The 22,161-nt window shown below is 34.2% G+C and overlaps 1 pseudogene; it reads left to right on the top strand.

Annotated features, from left to right (window-relative positions):
* Positions 1 to 1,058: 1,058 nt before the first annotated feature.
* On the top strand, positions 1,059 to 12,010 carry LOC143245662 (adenosine deaminase-like; annotated as a pseudogene).
* Positions 12,011 to 22,161: the final 10,151 nt, after the last annotated feature.

The following is a 22,161-nucleotide window of genomic DNA, read 5'->3' as shown; positions in this document are numbered from 1 at the left end:
TTCATAAGCAGTGTATCTAAATAAGGGATGAATATTTTAAAGAAACGTCATAAGCAGTGTGTCTAAATAAGGGATGAATATTATTTTAAAAAACGTCATAAGCAGTGTATCTAAATAAGGGATGAATATTATTTTAAAGAAAACGTCATAAGCAGTGTATCTAAATAAGGGATGAATATTACTCTGAATTTTATATGTCCCTTTCGCCTACATGTCGCATTAAGTACTTTCAGTTTGAAAAATCAATACATGTTGTGAAAGATAAACGATAGAATATTTATGAAACTACCGGTATTCAAGCTTTGTGTTACAATAGGAAGGAAAAAGGCTTGGGGCACTTTGTCGCAGTGGTTCAGGGCTTCTCGGGCAATCATAAGACCGAAAATTATGTGAAACTGGTTGAGGCTCTGGTGAAGATCAAGGGCAAAATGGGCTGCAGGATGACACTGAAACTTTATATCCTTGACACTCATCTTGATAAATTCATGGAGAACATGAGAGCAAACTCAGAGGAGCTAGGCGAGCGCTTCCACCATGATATACTGGTCTTTGAACGCCGCTACCAAGGGGCGTATAACGAAAACATGATGGGAGACTATATTTGGGGACTGATACGTGAAAGTGATTTACATGACAGTCGCAAATCTCGAAAAACTACTCACTTCTAAACATTTTGTATAACTTTAGTATAAATACATGTAAATCTTGATTCATATGTTGTTTTATTCAGACGTTATGTGAATGAAAATGTGCAATTTGCCCGTTTTACATAAAAAATAGGTTAATTTCTAAATTTCATTATCCAGGTCACAAAAGCAAAGCTTGAAGGAATAATGGCCATTTCCTGTACTTTTACAACATAAGCAATTAAGAAATAGCACATACTATCCAGGAACAAAATTTATATTACATAGAGTAGTCATAAAAAGGTGCTTCTTTTATGTATAGAATGTAATTATTTTTCAATATTATAATTTATGAAACATGGAACATAATAAAACAACTTTGTGTAATCCTTCAGAGGAAACTGCACAGCTATTGAACGTATAGCTTACGAGATGGCTGAACAACAGGCCAGCGAAGGCGTGGTATACAGTGAGGTCCATTATCGACCTGCAAACTTGGCCAACATGAATACCAGCGATGATCTCTTCGGTACTGAAAGGGTAACCTACAGAAAGGTTCTCGAACTAGTAACGAAAGGGTTTCAGCGAGCAGAAAAAGATTATGGCATAAAACACGTTCTCTCCTTAACTGTGGTAGAGAAAATGCTGGTAATGAAAAATTGTTACTGTTTAATATACGTTAGGCTGCTTCTAGTAATAATATAGTTGTAGTTACTGTTGAGGTGTTTAATTTTGAAATCTCTATTAAGCAGCTTTTCTTTTTTTTTTTTGACGCATATAGGAGTGGTTGCATCAGAGACTACAGCCATTTATCGAAAGACCTAGTCGCTCCTCAAAATGTATTTGAGAAAGATGATTGTTATGTGATAACTTAAGTGTTTTAAATGGTTACCGTGTTTGTTGTCTTGCTTGATCTGTATTTTACGAGTGAAAACCTAGGAAAATGAAGAGGGTGTTAAATGGACTTTGTTCAAGCTAGGTTAAGTAAATTATATACCTAAATTAACTTTGAAATAAAATGTGTGGCTTGAGTCGTGTTTCATGAGAGACTAGGTAAATACCTTAGTTTCAAACTCTGCATGTGATCTACAGATTACTGGTAAGCTGTATTCTGTTTAATTTCACATGACTGCAAAGGTAAGGTTATTTCCATATAGCTATGATAGACTAGCAAAATAAAAGGGCCTACCGTCATCCCTTTTCTGGCTAAATAGAGATTTACTGATAGTAGTCACCATTCAAATAACATATTTTGTTTTAGGCATTTGTGATGTATTTACCACGAACATTTTATAATTTAATGACTACGACAAGGAGGTAAGGAAAAGCCATGAATTTCAATTTAAAACTTCTTTAAAAAAGATAATTAATTAAGTAACCATAATATAATGAAACAAAATGCATATATGATAAATAAAATATTAATATAAACGATAATGACAAGTTAAAATATTTAAAATAAGTATAGATAAAATATTATCATAAATAAGGTAAAAATGTATAAATATACAAAAATAAATATACTTTAAACTCCTGAAATACTTACGATGAATCATTTCTAAAAATATAAAGCTTTCATACCTGTAATGCTTTAAATAATATTATCTAAATACAGTTACAAGGAGAAACATGATTTTTATATTTCTTTAATTTATTTTATTTAATTATTAGTAACTTTCAAATTCATATCTTTTATCATAATTACCGTTATGTTCATATTTACATGTCAACGTTTTTAACCTAACATTTAAATTTGGCATTAACACTGTTTTGTGTTTATATAGGAATTTGGTATGAAACCTGATACATTTATTTTGTATTAATTATCTGAAGACTATATAAATTACTTACCTTTACATCTTCCTATCAAGAAGCACATTTCAATGGAAGTTTGTATGAACTCTCTAAAAATATTAATATATGTATTTATATTATAATAGAGGTGCTATTTTACTACTTTTCCCGGCATGGCCAGGTGGTTAGAACACTCGATTCGTAATCTAAGGGTCGCGAGTTCGAATGTTTTCACACCAAACATGCTCGTCCTTTCAGCCGTGGGGGCGTTATAATGTGACGATCAATCCAACTATTCGTTGGTAAAAGAGTAGCCCAAGAATTGGCGGTGGGTGGTGATGACTAGCTGCCTTCTCTCTAGTCTTACACTGCAAAATTAGGAACGGCTAGCACAGATAGCCCTCGAGTAGCTTTGTGCGAAATTCAAAAAACAAACAATGTACCTGTAAATTCTAGATTAAACATAAACTTGTGTTATTACATTTCTCTAGGGATACCTTTTCATATAGCAAACTGCTTATTCTTTGTTACAAAAATGGCTCAGAAACTAGTTTTTAAGTTTAAAGGAGTTGTTTCATTGTCTGCAGTTGCATTGTCACATTCATAGCTGTCTTTATAACAGCTGTTTTCCACTATTTCGAAACATAAAATGAAGATGTGATACGTTACGTAAATCACGTACATGTTAAATGTATCTCAGTAGTAACATTTTTCACTGAAATAAGATCAAATAGGATTCTAAATAGCCACGGCTGTAATTAGATTTCAAATATATCGAGAGATTAAGCTATTTAACTTGAAAAAATTGGCAGCCATTCTACAAATCACTATGTCGTTGCTAATAATCTTTTCAGATTTTGTATTTTTTATTTCTTGTAAACACCATTTAACACTCAGTTCTTGAGTAATAATAACTGCTTACGGATTTAGTGTAGTTTCAGATAAATATATTATATGAATTTATTGTTGTATAATAAGTCTGCAGATTCATCTATTTTATTCCTTAGATTCTCCCGATATTGTTAGTTCTCAAATATTAGATTACTGTTTGCTTAGAATTCTTTCAAATATATTAATGTCAAAACCTCCATTTTTTTTATTCAATTTTACTATTCGGATTTCTATCCCAACACCGCTTATCGCCATTACTTCTGATGAGTTATAATTTATGGTAAATGTACCTTTACTGTAATTTTATTAAACAAGATCTCAGGCCATGATTTTAATAATTTTGTATAATCCAGAGAATCTTTTTGGTTTGAGCAAGAACCGCCAGTTAAATTTTTTTCACAAATACCGGATTTGCATCAAGTGTGTGTGTGTTTTTCTTATGGCAAAGCCACATCGGGCTATCTGCTGAACCCATCGTAGAGAATCGAACACCTGATTTTAGCGTTGTAAATCCGTAGACACACCGTATATAGTTCATAATATAAACTGCTCAAAATATTAATTGAACAAGTACGTTTTATTATGTAATTTATCTCAGTGTTCCAAATGTGATAATAATTTTAATTTTTTAGGTAATTTACTTCATTTCAGTTCCATCTGGGTCATTTTTTAATGCGTGATGAACGGTAAAATATGGAGAAATATTTTTTTTAAATGACCAAAATTACCAAAACTGATATCTCATATAAAAAATACTTTAAATAGTTTGCATGCGTTTACTCAAGAAATGTTTTAAACATTCAATATCAAATGTGACCTCAACGGACTGTGACACACTTCTGACACCGATTTGGCACACTTTGAATCAGTCTATCAATGTTATCTTTTGGTATGGTAGCCCACTCGTCTACCAGGGTTTGTCGGAGTTCCTGTACATTCTGTGGAGGGCGTTGGTGATCACTAACACGTCTCGACAACATATCCCAACAATGTTCAATCGGATTTAAATCTGGAGATTTGGCGGGCCACTCAAAAGTCTCTATACCTTCCTCGTCAAGGAAGTCCATACAGTCTGGCGACGTGGGCTCGCGCGTTAACCACCATGAGAATGAACCCGTCGCCGGCAGCACCAACAAAAAGTCTTACAATGGGTTCCAGAATTTCGTCTCTATACTGTCGTGCGTTAAGAGCATTCCCGTAGAGTATGAGTAATTTCGTGTGGCCACCCAAGCATACGCCTGCCTGGCTGCACGGGTCGCGCTGTCAGAATAACGCCTCTTGCAGGCCGTGTGACCCCTAAGGCGCCCTTCGTGCAGACGATTGCGAACTGTTTGGGTCGACATACTGGTTCCAGTGGAAAGATGACGGTCATTTCATAGTGGTCGAGCCGCAGCTAACCTCACGGCCTTGACCTGGTCTCCTGCCATAAGAGTTCGTCTCCTGGTAGCATTGCCAAAGTCACTTGATGACGCTTGGTGATACACCGACGTGCTGTGCTACCCACCTTTGGGTCTGGCCATCCTCCATCATCTGGACCGCCCTCACCATCTCATTTTCTGTCAGATGGCGCCTGACTGCTTGGGTGCAGAAGACGAAGGTACACACTGACAAAAAGAGCCGCGAAAGATTCATGTTGGTGTTTGTTTCGAAAATTAATGAAGAATGCATAGTTTCACGCAACAACCTTGTTTAGGGTACCTTGAGTAGTATTTTCCTTGAGTGAGGTGAGTTTTGTTTGAGTTGCTTCAAACTTCACTCGCACACTTAAATAATACACTTGAAGACGAATTGATATGTTTTTCACGCATAAATTTAGTTATGACAAAAATATACTGAAATATGTATTTGTTTCTTTAAATTTTTTTTAGCAGTATGTATTGGAAATATCATTAACAATTATATTAGGTATTCTTTCACGCTGATTTTAAATAAACTCATTTTTATTTCATTTTAATATATTTTTATCTTTTTTATTCTCCTAAATTTTGGGCTAGAACTCTTATTTTATGAATTTAATTTTCTTGTTTTTCTGTAACTTCCTTTAACGTCTTTCCTGGCCCGGCATGGCCAAGCGCGTTAAGGCGTGCGACTCGTAATCTGAGGGTCGTGGGTTCGAATCCCCGTCACACCAAACATGTTCATCCTTTTAGACGTGGGGTGTTATAACGTTACGGTCAATCCCACTATTCGTTGGTAAAAAAGTAGCCTAAGAGTTGGTGGTGGGTGGTGATGACTCGCTGCCTTCCCCTCTAGTCTTACACTACTAAATTATGGACGGCTAGCACAGATAGCCCTCGAGTAGCTTTGTGCGAATTTCAAAAACAAACACTCTTGTTTGTTTGTTGTTGTTCTGTAATTAAAAGCTTCACAGTAAGTTATTTAATGACCACGAAGCATCAAACATATAAATGTAGCATTGTAAGTCCCTAAACCTACAGCTGACCCACTGGGAATGAGCTCGTTTATTATTAAAGTACGTTAGTTTAAAAACTATGAGCTACAGAGTTAATCATTAAGATATTAAGCAAATTATTTCTAAACATGTTAAATTCCACAGCGGCTCAGCAGTAGAACATGAGGTTTAAATCACTAAAAGCCAGGTTTTATTGCTTGTGGTGACGGCAGATCATATTTCTCTTTGAGTAAATTAACAATGAACAACAAAAAAAGAAAAAAAAATTATTTAAGATAAAATATTTTTTTATGGTATTCTAGACAGTTTAAGGAGTTCTTGCCCAGAGAGACTGATGTGAACGTTTATTGTATTAAGAAATGAACGGAGAATTAGACGGCGTAGAATGGTTATTTCATCCTTTTTGATCAAAATGAACTGAATAAAAATGTTGAGATTTTATCTTTTCTAGAAGTATGTATAGGACAACTTTACAAGAATATTATGTGTTTTAATTAGTTCAAATGTTAATTGATAACTGAAATTTAATATTAATACGTGATATCACGAAAAACATATTGGGTGAGATTTGAATAATAGTAGATTTTCAGAAGTATTACGAATACCCAAATAAATCTGTTGCATCTCTATAGCTAAGAACGTCTACTTATCTCTTTCTTATTGTTGTTATGTTTAAGTTCTGTGGTCTTACTTAATGTACAAGAAAGTAATGTTTTTACTTATACTATTTTTCTTGACAAACAACTTCCTTGACCCATTTTTTTTCAGATGAAGCTCGCGAGGTTTTGTCACTGTGTGAAGAATTCAAAGACAAGTCCGTTGTTGGGATTGGCCTAAGTAAATCTTGGATTGGGCCAAATCCGGATTTGGAAGGAGAAGAGGGATTGAAGAAGGAAGTGATAGAAGTATTTCAAGTACGTACCGTGACACTTGATAATACTGTTGTTACTGTAATATCTCCTTGTCAAAGAGAATCATTGAGTGAAAAGTTTGGTTAACTAAAACTTAATAAAGATGATAAGGGAGGTAAGTGTTTCTTTTCCAACCTCGTTGAGGATAGTGCCTCGATAAAAGAAAGAGAACATATTATTAAATATTTATAGAAATATTATTAAGTGGGAAGTCTTTTACTTCCCTGGTTGTAAAGAGTGTTAAATTATTGGTTCTTTAATGAAATCTATCAGTACAAGTAAGTTCTAAAACACGTTGATAAAATTTTAGCAGCTACTTAAAAGTGAAACGTGATGATCATCTGAAGGACTTCTTTTTCCTTTGTTTTATAATACTATAAGATATTGCATGTACATGTTCGTAATGTATTTATAAGTTTGTTATAATGATGAATAAAATATATTCCTAGTGCTGGAAAGGAATGAATTAGATTAAAACATCATTTTTACAAGATCCTATAAGGATGTTGTAATTAGAAATAATGAAGATAGTAATAAAATAAGACAATTCAACTAGACTCTACGATTAAAAACGTATAAGGCGTTTGTTTTTTTAATGTAATTTAGTTCATTTAACAGCGACCTGAGTGGATGGTTAGTCAATTAAATAAATAACTTTTCTATAACAAACAAAAACTGCTAACTCATAAATTTTAATAACAACGGTGTTGGATGCGACGCGATTTGTAACCAAGCTCTAAACATGATACTACTCTTGAAAGATATGTCAAAAACAAAGTTTGAGAAAAAAATATTTAATTATTTACACTTGAAAAAACGCAGATGCAAAAAAAAAATATTAGTACCATCCCAAAGTGAATATTTATTGTATCGTAAAATCTAATATTTTGTACACGGTTACACCATATATCAATATATGTTAAAATAAACATATATGTTTTAATTCTTAGAATCATTTACCATGACCTAGAAAAATGAAACTGCTAAAAAGGGAAGAATTTCTCTGTAATGTTGAATCTCATAGCATTTTTTGTGTGTTTGTTTTTCATCTACATCTAAGGAATCCATCTAAAGTTCACCAATAGTTACAGCAGTCAATAACATAACTGTTAACATAACATATAAAGTTTAATTTCAAGGAATTGAAAGTAAAAGCTTTACATAAAACGATGGAATAAAATGTGCCCTTCTTTTTATTACTATCATCCAACAGAGGGCAGCACAACTAGGAATACACAGAACAGCACATACAGGAGAAGCTGGACCTCCAAGTAGTGTCGACAGACACGTGAAATTCCTTCAGATAGAAAGAATCGGTCATGGGTACAGGATTTAAGTGATAAAGCGCTCTATCAAGACTTACTGAAGAAGGGTATCCATTTTGAAACGTGCCCTCATAGTAGCTACCTTACTGGTGCTGTTCCTGCAAACTGTACTAAACATCCAATTGTCAAGTAAGGCATTTCTTTGCAATAACACTTCAGTTTCGTTATGTAGTATTTGGAGTACTGTTGTTTCTATTATCCAATTGACGATATTTCGTTGCTATAGTAAACACGTAAACAACTATCAAGCACAGGTCTACTGAAGTTTTTCACACTTTTAAACAGCTGAAAGTATGATGTGAATATAAATACATTTATTCAAGTATCATACTTGAAGCGGAAAACTGGCGCTAACTATAACCGATCAATATTTTCTAATAGTCTTTTTCTATTGCTCTAGGACTCAGCATGGTTTCGTTATTTGGATGCTCAATTCACAACGTGCGAGTCTTGAATGAAAGCCCAGCATCAAACATGCACGCTCATTTGACTACTGGGGCATTGTAATGTTACAATCAATCCCACATATCTTTTGTTTGTATTCCAAAAGTTAGAAATTGGTGGTGTTAATCGGTTGATTTTCCTCTGATCGGCTGCAACATATAATCTTAAGATATTAATATATTTGGCTGAGACAAATCAAATATGCATATTGTTTTGTCAAAGTCTTTGAAAAGATTTACTTTTGATGAATTACATCAATCGTTACAGGCTTGCCGAAGACAACGCAAACTTCTCAGTTAACACAGACGATCCTTTACTGACTGGGACGACTCTAGATGATGAATATCGTTTGCTCCAACAAAAAGGACTGAAGGACTTCGATATTGTTCGAGCGGTAAGTAATACAGATGCATTACGAACAATTTAAAATGGTTAATTCATTACACTGCACAACAAAGTTTTGCTTCTTGAACACTGTTGGGTGTTCCTTATAGATTTTTGGCTACTGATCACGAAAATCACATCCAAATTTGCCCATCACGTACCGTTTCATCGAAATCTTCAGTTTTGTCACGTTTTTCTTATATTTGTGTCCAAAAATTTTCGTTTCTGTAAGAGACCTATGAACAATGTTTTGTGCAGTCTGAGCGTGAAACCAGCCCAGGTTGAAAGCTGTTCTGTGGTTGTCCGAGCATGCCTGAGCAAATCAAAGCCAGCTTGACACTGTCTTAGCAGGCTATAAAGTGACTTGCATATACAGATGCTGCTTATTGGATTAATATAGACCTTATAGTGTGTACGTATTGTTTTAGCATATAGCGTTGCCTCAGTAGCACTGTAACAAGTAAGTTAGATCTTATAGACGTTTTACAGGACGATTGGTGTCGGTCAATATGTCTTGTCAATGTCTTAACAGCCGCGATACATTTTGCTACACTTGTGGCGGGTATACGCTTGTTCATCAGAGACGCTCAATGACTGCTTTTGTGAAGAAAGCATATCATCTGTACTTCTGCTGTAAAATTGGTGATTAAGACCAGGAATGGGTGCCTCACATTAGTTGTGCGACATGTGCTGTCTGTCTGAGAGCTTGGATCAGAGGCACTCGAAAGGCAATGTCGTTTGCTGTGCCGATGATATGGCGAGAACAGAAAGTCCCTGTGACGGACTGTTACTTCTGTTTGACTAATGTTTCTGGTTTCTCTGCCAAAAACAAGAAGTCAATTAAATACCCTAATCTGCCTTTAGAAATAAGACCCATGCCACATGACGACAGTCTTCCAATTCCGAAACCACCAGAGGAATGGACCTTAGACGAATCAGATGAAGAAACTGCAATGCAAGGAACTGGCAGTCACATTGATCTGGATTTTGAACCATGTTCCTCAGGCAATCCATATCTCATAACACAGTCAGAATTAAACGATCTGGTCAGAGATTTGGCTCTGTCAAAAACAAAAGCCGAGTTCGAGACTGCAGGAATGGTGTTTACTGTCACCAGGGACGAAAATTTCTGTTTTTCGAAGCTGCCAAGATGATATAACCAAATTCTTTGCACAAGTTGACAGTCTCTGTTTCTGTGTTGACATCGAAGGATTGTTCTCTGCTTTGGGTTGTGACCATGACCCGCAAGAGTGGCGTCTCTTCATTGATTCATTAGTGTTAAGCCTCAAAGATGTTCTGATAAACAATGACAACGTTCACCCTTCAATACATGTTGGCCATGCAGCACACATGAAAGTAACCTATGAGAACATGGAAATGTTGTTCAAGCACATCCAGTACAGCAAGTGCAACTGGAATATCTGTGGAGATCTGAAAGTCTTTGCTCTGTTACTGGGACTGCAGCTCGACTATACAAAGTACTGTTGTTTCATCTGTGAATGGGACAGTCGTGCCAAAGAGTCACATTATTTTAGACAGAACTGGCCACTTCCGTAAAAAGTTAGTTCCAAGAGAGAAAAATTTGGCGCATGAACCGCTTGTCGACCCGGCAAAGAGTTTCTTGCCTCCTCTTCACATAAAATTAGGACTTATGAAGAATTTCGTGAAAGCAATGAACAAAGAAGGCGAAGGTTTTCGTTATTTAAGACAGATGATCCCAAGAATAACTGAGGCCAAGATCAAAGAGGGCATTTTTGTGGGCTCTCAGATCAGACATGTTATGAGTTACAAGCGGTTCAAAGATCTGTTAGTTGGGCCGGACAAATTGCCTGGAAAGCCTTCAGAAACGTTGTTGACAATGTTTTTGGCAAATACAGAGCCCCACATTACATTCAGCTGATAGACAAACTTCTCAAAGCAAACAAAACAATGAAGTGCAACATGTCACTCAAGATTTATTTCCTCCACTCACACTTGGACTTCTTCCCCGCAAATCTCAGTGCTGTCAGTGAGAAACACGGTGAAAGGTTTTGTCAGAACATTGCTACAATAGAAAAACGATATGAGGGCAACTGAAATACGTCAATGGTTGCTTACTACTGTTGGACACTGCAACGTGATGCACCGGACATTAAATACAAACGAAAATCAGGAGCAAAACACTTTTAATTATGTTGAATTTAAGAGCATATTAGAAACATAAATGCAATTTAATACGTTATTGCCGGTAAACAGTTAACTGTCTATTTCTCAGAGTTCCTACGTGATGAAGCAAAACCAAAACTATACTTGTGCATACACACCAGGTACCTGTCACAATCAGTAAAAAATTTTTCACGAAACAAAACTTTTCAAAAAAATTGTTGTGCAGTATTATTATTGACATTCTAAACCAGCTATGAACTTTATAAATAAACACCAATTACAAACTTTTGCAGCGTTATTATACATTTAAACAACTAATAATAAATAAATATACACCGAGTTTAAAATGAAGGCAAAGAAAATAATAATTATGGTTATAGCTAATACTTTGCGTATGTGTAATGTGTGTGTGATTCTTTACAGCAAAGCCACAACGGGCTATCTGTTGAGTCCATCGAAGGGAATCGAACCCCTGATTTTAGCGTTGTATCTTTAGGAAGGAAATATCCTTGAAATTCATCAACAGAGACTTTTGAAACAGTTTTATTTTGTATTCATAACACATAATTCACATAAACTATGCAACACTTACAAATATATTTTCGTCAATATGATTAAAATAGAAATGCGGTAATTCTTTATTTGTTTTTTATATTTTTAGGTCGTTGTTATTCAGCTATATTACATAATGTTACTTTAACTTATCTATTCCGTTTTTCAACGTAGCGATAATAAATATGTTTGTCTAATCATAAATATTTAATTCTCAACAAACGTGCACGCACTAATATTGAAATTTTTACATTCTGGTTCAAGCAGTAACAAATTAAATTACTATTTTCAGAATTTCAATGCTGCTCTGTCTTGCTTTTTGCCATACCAAGAGAAGAAAGATCTTTTTGACCACCTGAAAAAAGTTTATGGTATAACAGATGAATCAGTTTTGCAACAATCTGAATAAGAACTTATGTCAGAAAAACACAGCTGGCTACCTGTTGTGTCCACTGATGGGAATCAAACCGGTAATTTTAGCGTTGTGAATCCGAAGACTTACCGCTGTTCCAGCAGGAAACTTTACATTGCTATAATAATTCAAATAATATATATATATATTATTGTAATTCATTGGGTTAGGTTTGTGGTAATGCTGTTATATTGTAATCGGATCCTTTTCTTTGAATAAAGTTTATTTTATGAGTAGGTAAAGCATTGTTTTAAAATATTTGTAATAAACATTACGTATTCTATAAATTTTATTTTGAACACGCCGTCGCTCAGTGTTAATGCTAGGCGCATGATGATAAAAAATAGGGTTTCGACATTCTAGGTGAGTACAACAGCTAACCAATTGCAGTGAGTTGCGCTTCACAACAAACAAACAAATAACATTTTTCAAACAAAAATGACATTGTTTATTACTCATATCTCAGAACGGCTGGTAGGGTTATTAACACTGTTATTGATAAGGAGAGAACAACGTTGTGACCTTCCTAGGTCATCTTCAGGTTTTTAACATGAAACATTGTTTGTAAGCTCTATTTAATAAGCATGTTACAAGATTTTTTTTTAGATGTGAGGGAGATAATGCTGTCTAATTGTGTTAGGAGTCTCGTATTTTCTGTAGATTGATGTATGGAATCCATTATTGTTAAGATTAATGATGATGTCGTGTCTAAAAATGCAAATTGTTATTTTCTGTAGATTGATGTGTGGAATCCATTATTGTTAAGATTAATGATGATGTCTTGTCTAAAAATGCAAATTGTTATTTTCTGTAGATTGATGTATGGAATCCATTATTGTTAAGATTAATGATGATGTCTTGTCTAAAAATGCAAATTGTTATTTTCTGTAGATTGATGTGTGGAATCCATTATTGTTAAGATTAATGATGATGTCTTGTCTAAAAATGTAAATTGTTATTTTCTGTAGATTGATGTGTGGAATCCATTATTGTTAAGATTAATGATGATGTCGTGTCTAAAAATGCAAATTGTTATTTTCTGAAGATTGATTATGGAATCCATTATTGTTAAGATTAATGATGATGTCTTGTCTAAAAATGAAAATTGTTATTTTCTGTAGATTGATGTGTGGAATCCATTATTGTTAAGATTAATGATGATGTCTTGTCTAAAAATGCAAATTGTTATTTTCTGTAGATTGATGTATGGAATCCATTATTGTTAAGATTAATGATGATGTCTTGTCTAAAAATGCAAATTGTTATTTTCTGTAGATTGATGTGTGGAATCCATTATTGTTAAGATTAATGATGATGTCTTTTCTAAAAATGCAAATTGTTATTTTCTGTAGATTGATGTGTGGAATCCATTATTGTTAAGATTAATGATGATGTCTTGTCTAAAAATGTAAATTGTTATTTTCCGTAGATTGATGTACGGAATCCATTATTGTTAAGATTAATGATGATGTCTAAAAATGCAAATTGTTATTACTTTCAACGCCGCATATAATTTAATGGCAAGATATTGTTAGTATATTTATTCTAAGACTTTTCAGCTGTGATTATGATTATGAAAAAATAAAAGTGTTGTCCACATACCTTCTTTAAAGGATAGGTATGAAGTCAACTTGGCATGGGTTGAGCCATTTCTGTTCATGATAACAAAATTAACAGTTAATCGGAATTTTGTTGATGAAGCAAGTGTTAAGTTATACGTTTTGTTAGTTTAGTAAGTGTAGAACTGGTAGGAAAAAAATAAAATGTAGTTGTTACAATTATGTGGACTGGACTGCATTACTCTCTTTTATCAAATATTTCAAAAGAGCTCTTTCAATAACAGACACTGTTACAACATTGTGATTTTGTAATCAAAAGATCGTAACTAGAACTGTAAGTAAACAGTAAAGCTCACAGAACACTTGAGTTGCATGAGATCGGTGTTTACCTTTATCATTATCAAAACAGTTTCAATATAATCAACATATTATTTATTACAGGATACATTCTTAAAACCAATGATTGAACACGTGGAAAATAAAATAAATATTTAATGTAACAAAACTGAGACTGGTTGGCATGAATTTAAGAGTGTTTCTCTGATTGTTTGATGAATTTCTCAAATAGCTTCTTAAGTGCATCAACCGCCTCTAATACATAGACCTTATCTCTCAACACCTATTGCAGAAAAAGTTTGTTTATATCTGTTCTGATACGTTTAGTAGAAATCATTCATCATTATACCTAATTATTAAGAAACAAGATTTGCTAAATATTTTCAACAGAAATATAATATTGTAATTTTCTAGTAATGGTTAAACATAGTTATTTACATAAATTTTTTTAAGCTTTAGTAGCTCAAATAAACTTATAAAACATATGAAACTAAGTGTCTTTTTCAAGATGGATAGATGTTATATATTTGTCATAGAACAAGTGAATAACCTTTATCCATCCTGAAAAGGACACTTATTTTGATATCATAATTAACGATAAGTGGTTTACATATAAAATATTGGAAATGTAAAAAAAAATGTCATACTGGTTAAATATAGAAGCAAAAAATAATAATTACGCTAAATGTGTACAAAACAATTAGACACATAATCGAATGGCTCGTTTAATATTTATAAAAAGGAAATATTAGGAGTAATCTAGCAACAATATCCTTCGTAAGACCATCCGCGTATTGAACCTTAGTAACACAATTCGCCTAGTAACACCAGCTGTCCTTGCAAATTACATCTAATACAAAATATTTATAAATGAAAATGATGTGCATAAGTAACATAATAATTATAGTATTATTCACCTATTGAAACACCGTTTGCCTTTATTTGTTTAGAACTAATGTTACACAATGGGCTATTTTTCCTTTGCCCACCACGGGTATCGAACCCCAATTTTTAGAACTATGAGTCCGCAGACATAACTCTGTGAGATTGGGGGGAGGCTTCTGCTTTTGTAAATAGTATTTGACGTCTAACTTATAAAGTAACATTGAAAACACAATATTATGAAAATTAGATAAAATTATAAATTTTAAGACTTTGATTTTGCTATATATTTCAAAATATGATCCCATGGTGTTTCGTATAAACAATATCCTTATCAGCCGTGAGTTCAATGGCGTTAATAGTGGACAAGAATATAAGGACTTTGTAATAAAAATAACAATCGTAATTTAAATTCATGTATTTTTGATGCAGTTCACTTAGAAATAACGAATTTGTTATGAAAACTAAATAGAAACAATTCAATTAACAACTTATTATGCCCTTAAACCTAACAAAGTGTTTTGATTTTACTGCTTGGTATGTTGGCAGTTTTTGAAGAAAACAAGGGCACCATTTGTCTATATATGAGCTACTTTCGTTTGTTTTGATATTCTGCAAAGCTACACAAGCGGTATTTGCAATATTCGGCCTGATTTGGAACTTATAGATTATAGGGAAGGTAACTATTCAACATAATTCTTGTCATTCTTGAGCTACTTTAACATAATAGTGGGAATGGGCTCTTATTCTTATAATGCACCAACAGCCACAAAATGTTGAGTGCGACATTGCTAAACTGGGACACAAGCGAATTACTCTTTGATTCACAGAGCGACACGCTAATCACTGGATCACCTGTGATCCATCTGTACTACGTAAAATAATTAAAGAATAAATTCAATTGAAGTATCATAGCTAAAACAAGAATCGATTAATATTCAACCAATGTTACACATACACTATCTTGATGCTTCCAAACATTTGTGCTTAACTTCAAACAAACAATCGTTAACTGTTTTTGATCAAATCCTTTTCCTAGGCATGTTGAATTACGACGTAAATAAAATTCTTTAAAATATTAAATTCATATATATTTCTCTATTTTCTCTTTGAGCATACTTTTGTTTCAACAATGAGGATACTGTAATACGCTGTATGGAAAACGTACATCTATTTAGCATAATTTCTGTTTCAGGTTTTTAACATCAGCTTCACCAGCTGAGGCAACGCTAAACAGTTATTTTGTGTTGAAAACTAATACCATGCAAGTGAACAACTGTTTTTCAGTCACAAATGTTACACCGCTACACGTAATATTGCGATATTTTAATACTGCCGACAAGTCTTCACTATGCCTAGCCAGAATACTTCAAGTTCAAAGTCCATTCCTTCTAGCCACAAAGCCGTGAACTAGGATTGTATTAGTATGTATTCCTCAGATGGCTCTGTGATAGGTGTGGCGAAATATTTTGTGTGATATATCTTTAATTTCAAGTGTTGGCTATTCTCTTCAATATATTTGCACAGTAAGCAAGGTGTGCTCGTTTTTATTTCGACTATTCGCGTATAAATTGCATGATATATGATTTTTTCGCAGGGGGTAATGTTCTGGTAATATTCTCCGGTATATTTACAGATATATCCATTGTTAGATCTGCTCTAAAACAATGACAAAATTCAGTGATGACGAGAAACCCACTTGTTGAGAAATTTATGACGATGACCGAAGAAGGTCGAAACGTTGTTCGCTCTTGTATGTAAAAGTGTTTTCTCAGCCCAAACGAGCCGTTTTTGCATATAAATGACAAAATTCGTTTACAGCGAGAGAAGTATCTGAGGAAAACTGAAGAAAGATCTTATTGGCGAAAGTTCCTCGTTTAAATCACGTGACTTATATATAAATAGTATACGCACATAAACATATATATAAGGGGTTTGCTGAGAATATTTACCCTATTCTTCACTTGTGTGATGAACTTAATTGAAGCCGAGACAAACAGCCTTTCCGATATGTGTTCAACCGAAATTTATCAGACAAAGTTTTCCAATTCACGGGTAAGTTTCATGGCTTGTTTTTGGTTGTTTTTTTTTAATTTCGTGCAAAACTACACGAGGGCTACTTTTGCTAGCTGTCCCTAATTTAGCAGTGTAAGACTAGAGGGTTTGGTTTGTTTTGAATTTCAAGAGAAACTACACGAGGGCTATCTGCAGTATCTGTCTCTAATTAAGCAGTGTAAGACTAGAGGAAAGGCAGTTAGTCATCACCACCCACCGACAACTCTTTTGTCAACGAATAGAGGGATAGAAAATCACATTATAACGCCCATATGGCAAGCATGTTTGGTGTGATGGGGATTCGAACCCGTGACCCTCGGATTACGAGTTCAGTGAAGTCTCATGGTTTATAAGTTCTTATCCATTTTGTTTGCTTCCTTTAAAGTTGAATGAAGTATTAATGTTTATATTATTTGTAAACTGATAAACAACTATTTACGTTTAAGTTTATAATTTTTAACAAATGTTTCTTCTTACAAGACAGAATATTACAAAGATTAAAACAACATAGTAATAACTTTGTATTTTCTGTTTGTTTCTTTCTTTACTTTTTGTATCCATTAAAAATAGCGTAAGTATAATTCATTGATTCGGGCATCAACAATATAAAAATCATAACAAGTGGGAATTCGGCCTGGCAAGCTGGTGAGAAAGCTCGATCGTAATCTGAGTGTTTCTCGAGGGTTGGAATCCCTGTCACACCAAAATGTGCTTGCCCCTTAAGCTGTGGGCGCGTTATAATGTAACTTTCAATCTCACAATTTTATAGAATCTTTGGAGTTGGAACCCCATTATTAATTTGCCTTTTCTCTATCAATATGTGTGAGTGTTTTCTTATAGCAAAGCTACATCGGGCTATTTGTTAAGTCTAGTAAAGGGAATCGAACCCCTTATTTTAGCATTGTCAATCCAAAGACTTGCCACTGTCCGAGCAGAGACTTTTTCTTTTCTCAAATCACGGAAACTTCAATCTAAAAACCGTAAAGAATAAATTCCATTAAAAATTAAATCACAGAACAATAAATCTGTTGAAAGATTCAAATCGAGTTTAGCTGAAATGTTTTAAAATAAACATATCTTTTCGAATAAGAAATACACACTAGTAAGAATATTTTTTCTCAACGTGAAATTATATTAAACTTACATTACTGATCACTGAATTTTTTTAAAATAAGGAGCTACGATAAAAATGATCCAATTTAAGATTGCAACCGATGAGAATGATAATACATGTTATTCTGAAACGTTAGTTTTTGCACGAAATTTTCACCCCTGTATCTCAGCAGTAAACTTTAAACTTCAGGATTTATCCCCCATAACAGCACATTGTGTAACTTAGTTTTAAATAAACAAATAGTTTATAATTATGAGTGACTTTCAGCAGTTATTTCTTGCTTTTTCTATTATATATATAAATGCATTATATAATAATATAAATACAGTATGTTTTTACCTGAAGGTATTGCAGGTGGGTGTGCAAGTTCTACACATATCGTAAACGAGTGCATTAAGTAAAAAGTAATTTGTCATGGCATTATTGCTCAATTAAATCAAGGGTAAAAATCATATCAATATTTTTTTATGGCAAAGTCAGTATGATGTGTTGTTTTTGGCGTACATGTTGTCTTAAGTATGAGTGTGTATGTTTATATTTAGCAAAGCCACCTCAGGCTATCTGCTGAGTTCACCGAGAGGAATCGAACCCCCCCTGATTTTAGCGTTGTAAATCCGTAGACTTACCGCTGTACCAGCGGGAAACTATCTTAAGTATATAACACTTCTATTTCATGTGCATATAATCTTCAATATATGTCCGTGTCTGTATCTTCCAAACGATATTTCAACAATGGCATTTGTATTATATTGCCTAGCAGTAAAATTATGACCTAATATTATTATGGGTTTGTTAGTCTATTTACCCAAATGTTAAATGAAAGATCTAGAAAGCAAGACTCAAAAAAAAGAAAGTTTGTTGATTTCTTAATTTAGTGTCAGAGCCGATTAAATGTGTTTTTAGTAAGTATTTCTTTTTAAAGTTTAATTCAGAAATCATTTAGGTTTAAAACTAAAATTGTTATTTTTTTCTTTCATTAGATTCACATACATATATATATATATGTTTGGTGTATATACAATAGCAAACATACAGCTATACAAACATGTTTTTGTTTTTTTTTAGGTTCAACTTCATATACAGTTAGAATGCTCATCACATGCGCTGACAATATGGGAGATAGCTGAGTGAGTACAGATTTTATACAATTAATTACCAACTCATTACTATGTTTCTAATTCTGTATTTTTAAATTTAAAGTAGACTGATAGTTGTTACAGTTACGACAGAAAGTGTTCGTACCCCTGCGTCCCGAGTATATTATAATATATGATATATTATAAATATTATACTAACACACATTTACATAAATTTTTATTTAATTAAACGGCAAATAAACTGTTTATAAACAAAGAACCAAAAATAGGAGGAGCAGAAAGTGTTCGTACGGCTCAGAACGTGTGAAAAAACTGATATTCCCGTAAACATTTTGTTTAGTTTGGCGAATAAACTACATTATACCATTCCAGAACTAGACACTGGGTTAATCATTATTGGAATTTAGCAGCAAAAATTGTACTTCCGGCAATTTAGCGTCGTCTCCGTCATTATGTATTCGGTCATCATAGCGAAGAGGAAACAACTGTCCAGTGATTTAAAAAACTGAATTATTGTAAAATACAAGTATCGTATGTCTCTTTCCGGTATTGGTACATAACTTAATGTGCCTAAATCTACTATTCAAAGCATAATTGCCAAGTTCAAGCTTACAGGATTAATTGCTAACCTCTCTCGTTCCGGACGCCCCACCAAAATTTCTGAGATAACCAAGAGGAAGGTTCTCAGAAAAGTTAGTAGGAACACTTGTTTAACACGAAAAGACATACAGAAACTGGTAAGGAAAACTGGGGTTAAAGTAAGCATCTCTACAATTACGAACATCTTACGCTCTTCTAGGTTCAAAGCTTGTCGTCCTCGTAGAACTCCATATTAAAAGTCTGTTCAATTAGAAGCACGATTGAGGTATGCAAGAAAGCATGTAGTTAAACCCTTTACCTATAGGAAGAGTATTTTTTGGTCAGACGAGACTAAAATCGAGCTTTTCGGCCATAATGATGTTCGCTATATTTTCTGTAAAAAGGGGGAAGGAAAATTTCCAAAGAACACTGTCTCTACAGTTAAACACGGATATGTCTTGATCATGCTATGTGGCTCCTTCAGCTCTTCTGGTGTAGGCAGCCTTCACCGCGTCATGAAAAAAGAAGAGTACGTTGATATATTAGGCATTTATATCAAAAATGATACTCGGAACTTGCGGCTTAGGTGTGGTTGAATCTTCTGGCACGACAACGACCCTAAGCGCATATCGAAATATGTGCTATCCTGGTTACGGAAAAACCATATAAGCGTTCTAGAGTGGACATCGTAGTCACTCGATCTCAACCCAATTGAAAACGTTTGGCATGAGTTGAAGACCAGGGTTCATCAGCGTCATCCGAAAAACTTGCAAGAGTTGGGGGCCTATTGTAAAGAGGAATGGAAGAAAATACCATTCGATTACTGTCAAACAACCATGGAGGGCTATGAAGAGAGATTGCGCCAAGTAATTTACTTGAAAGACTACACAACTCACCATTAAAGTAGATGCACCAACACTTTCTGTCTTTCTTATGTTTGGTTATTTGTTTATAAACAGTTGATTTGTCGTTCAATTTACATAAAATTTTATGTAGTTGTGTGTTAGTAAAATATTTATAATATACTCTACTTTCATTTATCAACGCATGATACTTTTTAAGTTATAAGGAAAAAACTACTCACAACGCAGGGGTTCGAACACTTTCTGTCCTAACTGTGTATACACCATGTGTGTGTGGGAAGGGATTCCTCCGACGATATTTTACTAACGAATAGCTGGTTAAAAAGTTATGTGAGAAATACAGTTGCAGTATAGATGCAATGGCAGGGAATCATGTTATCGAAATTTCACTCTGAAAAACTACAAGTACTTCCAGTGACCTAGCGGCGCACAGATTACCGTAAGAATTTGCCTTCCTTCTCTTAAGTAAAATCTTGAATATCTCTCGAGCCAACCAACTATCATTGTCATATATACTAAACGTTATACAGTGTAAATACATGTAGTGGACAGAAAATGGAAACACCTGAGTAAATAAGGGGCAACAAGTATATGCAAGCAGCGACTACCACGTAGGTGTGGCTAGTGTTTTAGTTAATTAAGCAAATAACATCTTAATATGCAGAGGGTCATATATAAAAACGCTGGAGAGGCCTGGTTGCCTATAATCATAATGATTTTAAAAGAGGGCCGATTGTTGGAGAATGTTTGGAGAGAGCTCTAGTGACCAAGACAACTCAACTTGCTGATCTTTCACAAACAACCGTGTTTAAGGTAATGACACTATGGAACTGTGACAATAAAAAACATATTCAGCAAAATACAACAGGAGGTGAATGCACATACTCCAGGATCATGATATCCATTCATTAAATTGAACTGCAAGGTCATACAAGCGATGAACCGCAGACCAATTAACCACAATTTCAACCTGAGGTGAAAGCAGCCAGTTTCACTAAAAACAGTCAGTCAAGAACTCCACAAAATGGGATATCGTATTCAGGCTACAATGCACCAACCACTCATTACACTTGAAAATTCATGGTTGAGCATTTAGTGGTACAGAGAGCACACGCTACAGACTACCAGGCAGTGGATAAGTGTGATATTGTCAGATGGATCGTTTCTCACCATGTTCTTAACAAGTGAATGAGTACAGGTATGACGCCAACCTGAAAAACTTTATAGTCTTGAATGCTTGGTTCCAACAGAGAAGTGTTTTGTCGATTCAGTAATGGTGTAGGGGGCACTTTCCTGTTATGATTTGGGTGCAATCATGCCACTAGAAGGTAAAGTCGATGCCAGTCGTTACTTAATAGTACTGAGTTATAATCATCACCCAATTTTACATTATTTCTGTCCTCTAGAGAGAGATGTCTATCAAAATGACACTGTCTTCTTCCATATAGCACGAATAGTCCTCAATGTTTTGAGAGCATGACGTTGACTTTATTCATATACCATGACATCCTGGATCCAATCAAATATGTATGGTATATTGTGGAACAACACCTGAAACATCTTTTTCCACTTCCTTGAGTTAGAAGCGAGTTGAATGACTTTCTCGTGGACGAGTGTGTGTTTTTCCTATAGCGAAGCCACATCGGGCTATCAGCTGAGTCCAACGAGGAGAATCGAACCCCTGATTTTAGCATTGTGAATCCGAAAACTTACCGCTGTCCCAGTGTAAAACGTTTCGTGGAGGAATGTGACACCAATAGTCACAATCAATACATATCT

The sequence above is a fragment of the Tachypleus tridentatus genome, chromosome 2 (genome assembly GCF_004210375.1).
Source record: "Tachypleus tridentatus isolate NWPU-2018 chromosome 2, ASM421037v1, whole genome shotgun sequence".
Taxonomy (NCBI): domain Eukaryota; kingdom Metazoa; phylum Arthropoda; class Merostomata; order Xiphosura; family Limulidae; genus Tachypleus; species Tachypleus tridentatus.
This window is presented reverse-complemented; position numbering and strand designations above follow the sequence as displayed.